The 9203-nt window shown below is 36.3% G+C and overlaps 1 non-coding gene across 1 annotated transcript; it reads left to right on the top strand.

Moving 5' to 3' along the window:
* Window positions 1-4597: 4597 nt before the first annotated feature.
* Window positions 4598-4704, top strand: LOC113863985. Its single transcript, XR_003504595.1, has one exon. It is a non-coding gene; the product is annotated as a small nucleolar RNA R71 (small nucleolar RNA).
* The last annotated feature ends 4499 nt before the right edge of the window (window positions 4705-9203 follow it).

Here is a 9203-nt window from a genome sequence, read left to right as displayed (position 1 = left end):
TTGCAGAATGAACTTGTCATGGATTCTTTTGGTTCTTTCTTTATACAACTTTGCATTCTCATAAGCTTGCTGTCTGAATTCCTCCAATTCATGCAGCTGCAGAACTCTCTTCCTTCCAGCACTTGACAGATCAAAGTTAAGCCATTTTGTAGTCCAATATGCTCTATGTTCCAGCTCTAGAGGTAGGTGACAGGCCTTTCCAAATACTAATTGATATGGAGACATACCAATTGGAGTTTTAAAAGCAGTTCTGTATGCCCACAATGAATCATCCAGTCTTTTTGACCAATCCTTCCTTGAGCTGTTCACTATTTTCTCTAGAATTTGCTTGACTTCTCTATTTGAAACCTCCACTTGTCCACTTCTTTATGGATGGTATCGAGTAGCAACCTTATGCTTCACACCATATTTCATTAATACAGCTTCAAGATACTTGTTGCAGAAGTGAGTACCTCCATCACTCATCAGCACTCTAGGCACACCAAATCTTGAAAAAATGTTCTTTCTTATAAAAGAAATCACTACCGTTGCATCATTTGATCTGATGGGAATTGCTTCTACCCATTTAGATACATAATCCACTGCCACTAGAATGTATTCGTGTGAAAAATGATGGTGAAATGGTCCCATGAAATCAATCCCCCATACATCAAATAGTTCCACTTCTAAGATGTTGGTTAATGGCAGCTCATGTCTTCTTGAGATATTTCCAGTTCTTTGACATTTGTCACAGTTTTCCACATACCTCTTGGCATCTTTGAAGAGTGTAGGCCAAAAGAAACCTGCTTGCAAAACTTTTGCAGCAGTCCTTAAACTTGCATGGTGGCCTCCATATTCTGAATTATGACAATGCCATAGTATCTCAGCTTGCTCACTTTGTGGAATGCACCTTCTTAGTACCCCATCTACTCCAATTTTGAACAGGTATGGGTCTTCCCACACATAGAATTTGCTGTCATGTAAGAACTTCTTCTTTTGCTGCCAAGTAAACCTCTTTGGAATAAATTGAGTGGCTTTAAAATTTGCAATATCAGCAAACCAAGGCATGTTATCCACTGCAAACAGCTTTTCATCTGGAAATTCTTCATTTATTTCCAATGATTCAGTGGTTGAACTCTCCAAAGGTAATCTGGATAGGTGGTCAGCAACACTATTTTCTTTCCCTTTCTTGTCTTTGATCTCTAGCTCAAATTCTTGGAGGAGTAGAATCCATCTTAATAATCTGGGCTTTGCATCCTGTTTTGTCAAAAGATATTTAAGAGCAGCATGATCAGTGTATACAATCACTTTTGAACCCATTAAATATGATCTAAACTTATCAAAAGCATATACAACAGCTAAAAGTTCTTTTTCTGTTGTTGTGTAATTCATTTGTGCAGGATTTAACACTTTGCTTGAATAATAGATAGCATGTAATTTCCTATCTTTTCTCTGTCCTAACACAGCACCCACTGCACTATCACTTGCATCACACATGAGTTCAAAAGGTAATTTCCAATCTGGTTTTGCAAGAATAGGTGCAGAAATCAGTTTCTCTTTTAGAACAGAAAATGCATGCAAACAATTATCATCAAATATGAAATCTGCATCCTTTATAAGTAAATTACTCAAGGGTTTAGCAATTTTAGAAAAATCTTTTATGAATCTTCTATAAAAACCAGCATGTCCTAAAAAATTTCTAACTCCCTTAACATTGATAGGTGGAGGCAATTTACTAATGACTACTATCTTAGCTTGGTCCACCTCCATTCCTTTCTCTAAAATTTTGTGACCAAGAAAAATGCCTTCTTGTACCATAAAATGACACTTCTCCCAATTCAACACAAGGTTAGTGTATTGACATCTCTACAAAACAATGGATAGATTAGCTAAACAATCATCAAAAGAATCACCAAAAACAGAGAAATCATCCATGAACACTTCTATGATATTTTCTACCAAATCAGAAAAAATAGAAAGCATGCATCTTTGGAAAGTGGCAGGGGCATTACACAAACCAAATGGCATTCTCCTATATGCAAAGACTCCAAATGGACATGTAAATGCAGTTTTCTCTTGATCCAAAGGATCCACAGCTATTTGGTTGTATCCTGAATACCCATCAAGAAAACAATAAAATGAATGTCCAGCAAGTCTTTCTAGCATTTGATCTGCAAATGGTAGTGGGAAATGGTCTTTTCTGGTTGCATCATTTAATTTCCTATAATCTATGTACATTCTCCATCCAGTCACAATCCTAGTAAGGACAAGTTCATTTTTTTCATTAGGTACAACTGTCATACCACCTTTCTTTGGAACAACTTGGACTAGACTTACCCAATTGCTGTCAGAAATAGGGTATATTATTCCTGCATCTAACAGCTTCATGACCTCCTTTTTAACTACCTCTTTCATGGTTGGGTTTAACCTCCTTTGTGGCTGCACAACAGGCTTAAAATTCTCTTCAAATAAAATTCTGTGCTTACAAAATGAAGGATTTATACCTTTCAGATCTGCAATACTCCATCCAATTGCAGATTTGTGTTCTCTCAAAATTCTCAGCAGTTTTTCCCCTTGTTTTTCCTTAAGTTCATTATTGATGATGACTGGATTTTCATGTTTCTCATCCAGAAATGCATACCGCAGATGGGAAGAAAGTTGTTTCAGCTCTAGCTTTTGCTTTTCCTCTTCTTTATCATTCTTTTCTAGCTTCCCCTTCACTGAATTTTCTGCAGATTTTTGAATTGGCAGAACCTCTAATTGCTGCTGCACTTCCATGATGTATTCTTCATGCAGAAGTTCAGATTTATTATTCCCTGCAGATATTATTTCTTCTAACACAGCAAGTTCATCAATTTCATTAATATGGCGTTGTGTAATAAAAGCATCCAGTATATCTACCTTCATACATGTACTATCTTCAATTGGATATTTTAAAGCTTCAAACACATTAAACACTACCTTCTCATCTTGAACTCGAAGCATAAGTTCACCTTTCTGCACATCTATTAAGGCTCTCCCGGTTGCAAGAAATGGTCTTCCTAGGATCAAAGGGATGTTAGAATCCACCTCCATGTCCAGAATTACAAAATCTGCAGGAAAAATGAACTTATCAACTTTAACTAATAAATCTTCAACAACTCCATATGGATAAGTGTCTGATCTATCAGCTAGTTGCAGTGTAATGTTGGTGGGCTTCACTTCCTCTATGCCAAGTTTCTGCAGAACAGCCAATGGCATCAAATTTATGCTTGCTCCCAAGTCACACAATGCTCTTCCCACAGTGTAGTTTCCTATTTCACAAGGAATGCTAAATGAACCAGGATCTTTCAGCTTTTGAGGAAGCTTTCTCTTGAGAATGGCACTGCACTCCTCTGCCAAAGGTACTGTTTTATCATGCTCTAGCTTTCTTTTTCTGGAAAGTAGTTCTTTCATAAACTTTGCATATGAAGGCATTTGCTCCAAAGCTTATGCAAAAGGAATGTTAATTTGTAATTTCTTAAAGACATTCATAAACCTTTCAAATTGTTCCTCTTGTTTAGGATTTTGGACTCTTTGAGGATAGGGCGGCCTCTTGTATTTTTCTGGATCTATTGGCTTACAAGCTTCCTCAAAGAGTTGCTTTTTGGTTTTCCTCTCAGAATTCATAGGAACATCTACTTTTTCTTCTGAATGGTCTTTCTTCAATAGCTTAAAATTTCCTTGTTGCAGATCTTGTTCAATTTTTCTCTCTTCTGCATCATTTACTTTCTTTTTTGCTGGTTTAGGGCTTGCAACTACAGCTCCACTCCTTGTAGTTATGGCTTGACATTGCTCTTTAGGATTGATTACTGTATTGCTTGGAAATCTTCCTTCATCCCTGCTGGATAGTTGTTCAGCTAATTGTCCGATTTATGTTTCTAATTTCTTCATGGAAGCTTCTTGGTTCTTGTAGCTTGTTTGAGTCACCTTCATGAATTGCAGCATAGTTTCTTCCATCTCAGTCAACCTCTCATTCATAGGCTTGGAAAATTTCTGATTTCCTTGAGGTTGAGTGGATAAATTCCTTTGCAAATAAGGCTGTTGTGTTACTGGACCTGCATTAGAAAAAGGCAAATTTGAGTTAGAATTCTTTACAGTAGAATATTGATTATTCCAATTAGAATACTGCTGAGTTCTATTATTCAAAAATTGAAATCCAGGGGGATATGATGGCTGTTGTCTTTGAAAATTATTCATATAATTCACTTGCTCTTGTGGTTCACTTGTGGATGCCTCACATGCACCATTTACATGGTTTCCTCCACAAAAATCACAACTTAGCTGACTGGTAGGCATACTCCCTGTTTGTAAATTGCTGATTTGTTGTGTTAAGGCAGCTAATTGTTCTGAAAACATTTGATTTTGTAGCTGATTCTGTGCAAGAAAAGTTTCCAGAACCTTAGCTTCATGACCAGAATTTCTTCCTTGATTTCTTGAGTTTGAATTCTGATACATTGAAGATGCCATCATCTCAATAATTCTCTGAGCTTCTTCCAAGGACTTTGTATTTAATGAACCTCCAGCAGCAGCATCAACCATTGTTCTTGTTACTGCATTCATCCCATTATAAAAAGTCTCCAATTGCATCCAATCTGGGATACAATGATGTGGACACCTTCTAAGTAATTCTTTGTATCTTTCCCAAGCTTCATACAATGATTCTCCTTCTTGCTGCACAAAGGATGTAATTTCTCCTCTTAACTTAGCAGCTTTGGATGGAGGGAAGTACTTAGTTAGAAACTTATTCACAAGTTCTGTCCAGGTTGTGATGCTTCCTTGTGGTTCGCAAAAAACTTGTTGTTCGCAATCTAACACTAGCAAGTGCACTAGGATTGCAGCAAGTAATGAGTAAATTTAAGATCCAAATATCGTCTCCCTAGGGAATTTAGGTTTCAAATACCACTTCATAGAATTATAACCATTTAAGCTTTTTCGAAATTGGAAGGAGAGTAGTAACATGTAATAACAGCAAACTAGAACAATTAAAAGTAAAATGAACTTGCTGAAAACAGAACAATGAACACACAGTTATGTGATAACAGAGAAAGAAACCATAGCTAGGGAATTGCTTCACCAAAACTCCAATGTTTAATCAATAAGGTTCTGAACTAATAAGCAATTGGAAAGAATGACAATCAGTTTCACATTATATTATTCAGAGGTTAATTCCTTAACTCAGTGAACCTAACATTCAATTAAACCATTCTAATTCCTTAGATCTGATTCAATTAAATATTACTTTAAGTGTAAGAAACCAGAAGATTGCAAGATCAAAGCCTCTTATCCCTAAGAAAACTATAATCTCGGTGATTAGTTCAGATCTGAAGAACAAATTCAATTTCCATTGACAAGAGTTCCTCTGAATTTAGTTAATCAAATTTCCATTCAATTTCCACGTGAAGTTCAGACTCAATCACTCAATCTATTCAAAAGCTTGAAATTCATATCCAAATCAATTCAACATGTTCGTTTCAGATCTACAATCCCTAACTATGAACGAATTACACAACCATGGCAGCAGAGAAAAGAAAAGAAAGAGAAGAAGAGAAGAAGAAACTCAGAAACGCCATGGAAGCTCGCTCCACTCTAATTCCTCTTCGTGAAGCTCCAAGATTCGAATCCCCACTCCTCTCTCTCACTTCCTCTAACAAGAAGCTAACTAAAAAAACTGAAAATGAACAGAATCCCTTCTTTCCGGATCGTTTCTGGTATTTATAGAATTTCCCAGATTTTCACGTCATCACTTTTATTAGAAATAGTAGTTACGCAGAGAGTTTTTGGTTGCGCGTTAACACTTTTCCCAGAAATGGTGGCCACGGGCATTTTCCTGATATTGAGAGCTCTCTAGAACTATCACTCTTGATGATAAAAGTGGTTACGCAGAGCCAAGGTAGTTGCGCGTTATCACTATTGCTGATAAAAGTGACTACGCGCAACTCGCCAAGTTGAAGACTCTCTGGAACGATCACTTTTGATGACAATAGTGGTTACACAGAGCTTTCCTGATATCTTGCCTCTCTAGAACTATCGCTTTTAATGATAAAAGTGGTTACGCAGAGCTTTCCTTCTTCTTTGAGCTCTGAAGTGATCACTTTCACTGACAACAGTGATCACGCGCAGTCTACAATTTCTTATTCTTGTGTTTTTGGAGTCCAGACTTGCTCTATTCCTCTTCCTTGTCATCAAACCTCCATGGATATGATTCTTGCTCAATTTATTCCTTCAAAAACAAATTAAAAACTTAATTCCTAAGCAAAAATTTTACAATTGCTAAAATAACTACAAATTTAAACAAAACTTCAATTCCTTCTCTTTTTTTAAGTTTTTCTGCTTTCTTTATATATTTATCTTATCAAATGTGTTAGAATTATGCTAAAATATCAGTCAAAATATGGATTCGTCACATTTCTGGGTGCAGTCTCGCTGTAGCGAGATTTTGCAGAAACTAGGATGCAGTTTCATCTAAGATTTTCGCTGTGGCAACAGACGATGTCACTGCAGCAAGAGATGCCTCGCTGCAACGAAAATTTCTCACTGCAGCGAGAGTGTCGCAACCAGAGAAGATTTAAAGGGGTTAGGGCTCGGGGAGATTTCATTTCTCCCTTGTCCTTTGAAATTTCTCTGGCCCTTCCACTTCCAAACCTTATTCTACAAATTATATTGCCTCCAAAGCCATTCGTGAGCTAGATTGAAGGTAAAATTTAAGTGGGGAACGCTTGGAAGTGAGTTTTAATGGTTAGGGTTTCGATTTTTCATCCCTTTCTTTGTTTTGGTGGTTTCCTTGAGTTCTCATGGAGATTCTCCATGTGTCTAGGACAAAATCCGTAAGGGAGAACACTTCTTGGTGGATTCAGTGTGTGGGTCTTCGATTCGAGGTAAGGAGGGACTCTACCCTATCTCAATCTGTTGTGATTCTTGTGTGTTTTGTTGATTAATGCAATGTGGTTGAGATTGAGAGTAGAAATTATGTTTGATGGAAATTGGTGTGCAATGTGATGTGTGCTGAAATAGTTAGGCCCGTGGGGATGATTGTGTGTGATGCAATGCCATTGATTAGTGAATTAATGATATTGTGGATAAAATGTGGGCTATGTGCCGTGTAATGTGAATTGAATATTGGCTGTGGCCGTGTGCAAGCATGAATATTGCGTGTGTGAATGAAATGTATGTGAATAAGGCTGTAGCTCCGTTATAATGTGCTGTGAATGGTTCAGCAATACAGTGGGGGTGCAGAAGATGAGGACAGTAGAAATAACTTGGGAAGGAGTGAGTGGTGGTGACACCGACTGTGGAACGGGTGCACCACGGGCCACACACTCTCTTCCTGACTAGACTTCTGACCACTACCTTTGTTGAGCGACCCGTGATTGCCCACGTGATATCCATGAGGTGGGGGTAACCGGCGACCATCCATAGTAAAATCTGTGATCATAGTGCCACAATGAGCGTGGTGGTGTGCCTTGAGCGCGCGAATGTGCATGAGTGTATGGTGCCATGAGTGCATCAATGACAAATTGAAATGGAAATGCTGTTTATGTGTACTTTCCATGAAGTATAGGCAAGGTGAGACTCTATGATAGTTATGTATTGAGTAGTGTAGAGTACTCACCCTTACATTCATTTTTTAGTTAATCAAGACGATCAGCACCGGACTCAGTGAAGGGAAGGATGGACTGGTATAGGACTCAAATTTTATTTTAAAAATGTTGTAATTGAACTAGTCCTGTAGCAGTTATTTGATATTAATTTGTAACCCTTCTCTATTTCAAAATATCTTATGAAAATTTGGTTATTCAAATTTGTGAAATTATTATTTAATTGAAATTAAATTTAAGGTGTTACATATTTCCCCGAGTTAAGTGTGACAGTTTAAAAATGCAAACTCAACACAATTCTGTAGAGATCTCAAGCCATCATCACACTATATTTTCAAAGTCAAAGGACCTTTCTCTTTTGAAATTATACACTTTCATTTTAAACACACCAGTGCACGAACCTATATACTTAAATCAAAACTTATTCTAAGCGTGACAATCACATACCGCAAGGTAGGACTAACAGACACCTATTCAAATCATTACGCTAACTTAATAAATTAGAGATAGATCAAATAATTACATTCTTTCAATCCAACTAAGAACATCAATCAAGCAATACCAAAAGGACATTCATTTTCACGATGCAATGTAGAATTTGTATACAATTTAGTGCGAAATTCCCTTTTTATGCAGAAACAAGTGGATGCAATAGCATGCTAAAAATGCTTCTCTTTTGATGTAGAATTTGACATAGAATGTGCATTGGAATGGTATATTCTTGGGGTAGGATTACATACATACAGAATGTAGAATAATAAAAGAATAAGTCAATTTGATGCTAAAACAGTTAATGAATAAGGTGCAGCACACAGAGTGTTGTAAAGTGTTGATTAACTTATTCTTTCATGCCAAAAAGCAGTTATGCAGTAAGGTGCAGCATGCAAAGTGCACTAGTATGCTAAATAGTTCATTCTTTCATATTAGAAATAATAAAGCAGTAGGACGTAATATGCATATGGTATTCCTTTTGATACAGAAATGAGTGGGCAGGAGAATGTAGAATAGTAACTTAATGTAGAAAGTAGTAGAAAGTTCAAAGAATAACAATACAAAATTATGTAGAAAACAATAGCAGTTTTAGAAAATAAGGAGTGTAGAATTATGTAACACCTAATTTCTACCAAAACCCTATATACTAATAATATGATTTAAGACTTTACAATATGACACACCTAAATTAGACGAGTGAGAGAACTCAATCAAACATTATTCACATTCCAACTCAAATATTTAATTTATTAGAATAGCTCGAATTAACTAAAGATAACGAGTATAACAATATACTTGCATCGAGTTCACTCTTCATAAATTATATAATTTTACTAATCTCGCATCTCAACAACATACAAGTCATTTATAATCATTACTCCAATTATTCTCAGGATGATTCTAAAATGACGGCACCGTTGAAGATAAAAAAAAATTATGGAAATATAATAAAGAGTATGTTGGTAAAAGAAAAGTATATATATATATAAACCATCCAACCAAAGTGTCCAAGGAAAACAAAAATCAAAGCCAAATAACCCCAAAGTTCAGTGTTTCAAAATAATAAAAACAACCCAAGTCCTATGAGCAGTATTAATCCATGATAAAATAAAACAA

Source organism: Abrus precatorius, unplaced genomic scaffold (genome assembly GCF_003935025.1).
Source record: "Abrus precatorius isolate BTA unplaced genomic scaffold, Abrus_2018 Scaffold3, whole genome shotgun sequence".
NCBI lineage: Eukaryota > Viridiplantae > Streptophyta > Magnoliopsida > Fabales > Fabaceae > Abrus > Abrus precatorius.
The sequence above is the reverse complement of the archived record's forward strand: the minus strand, read 5'-3'. Positions and strand labels throughout refer to the sequence as shown.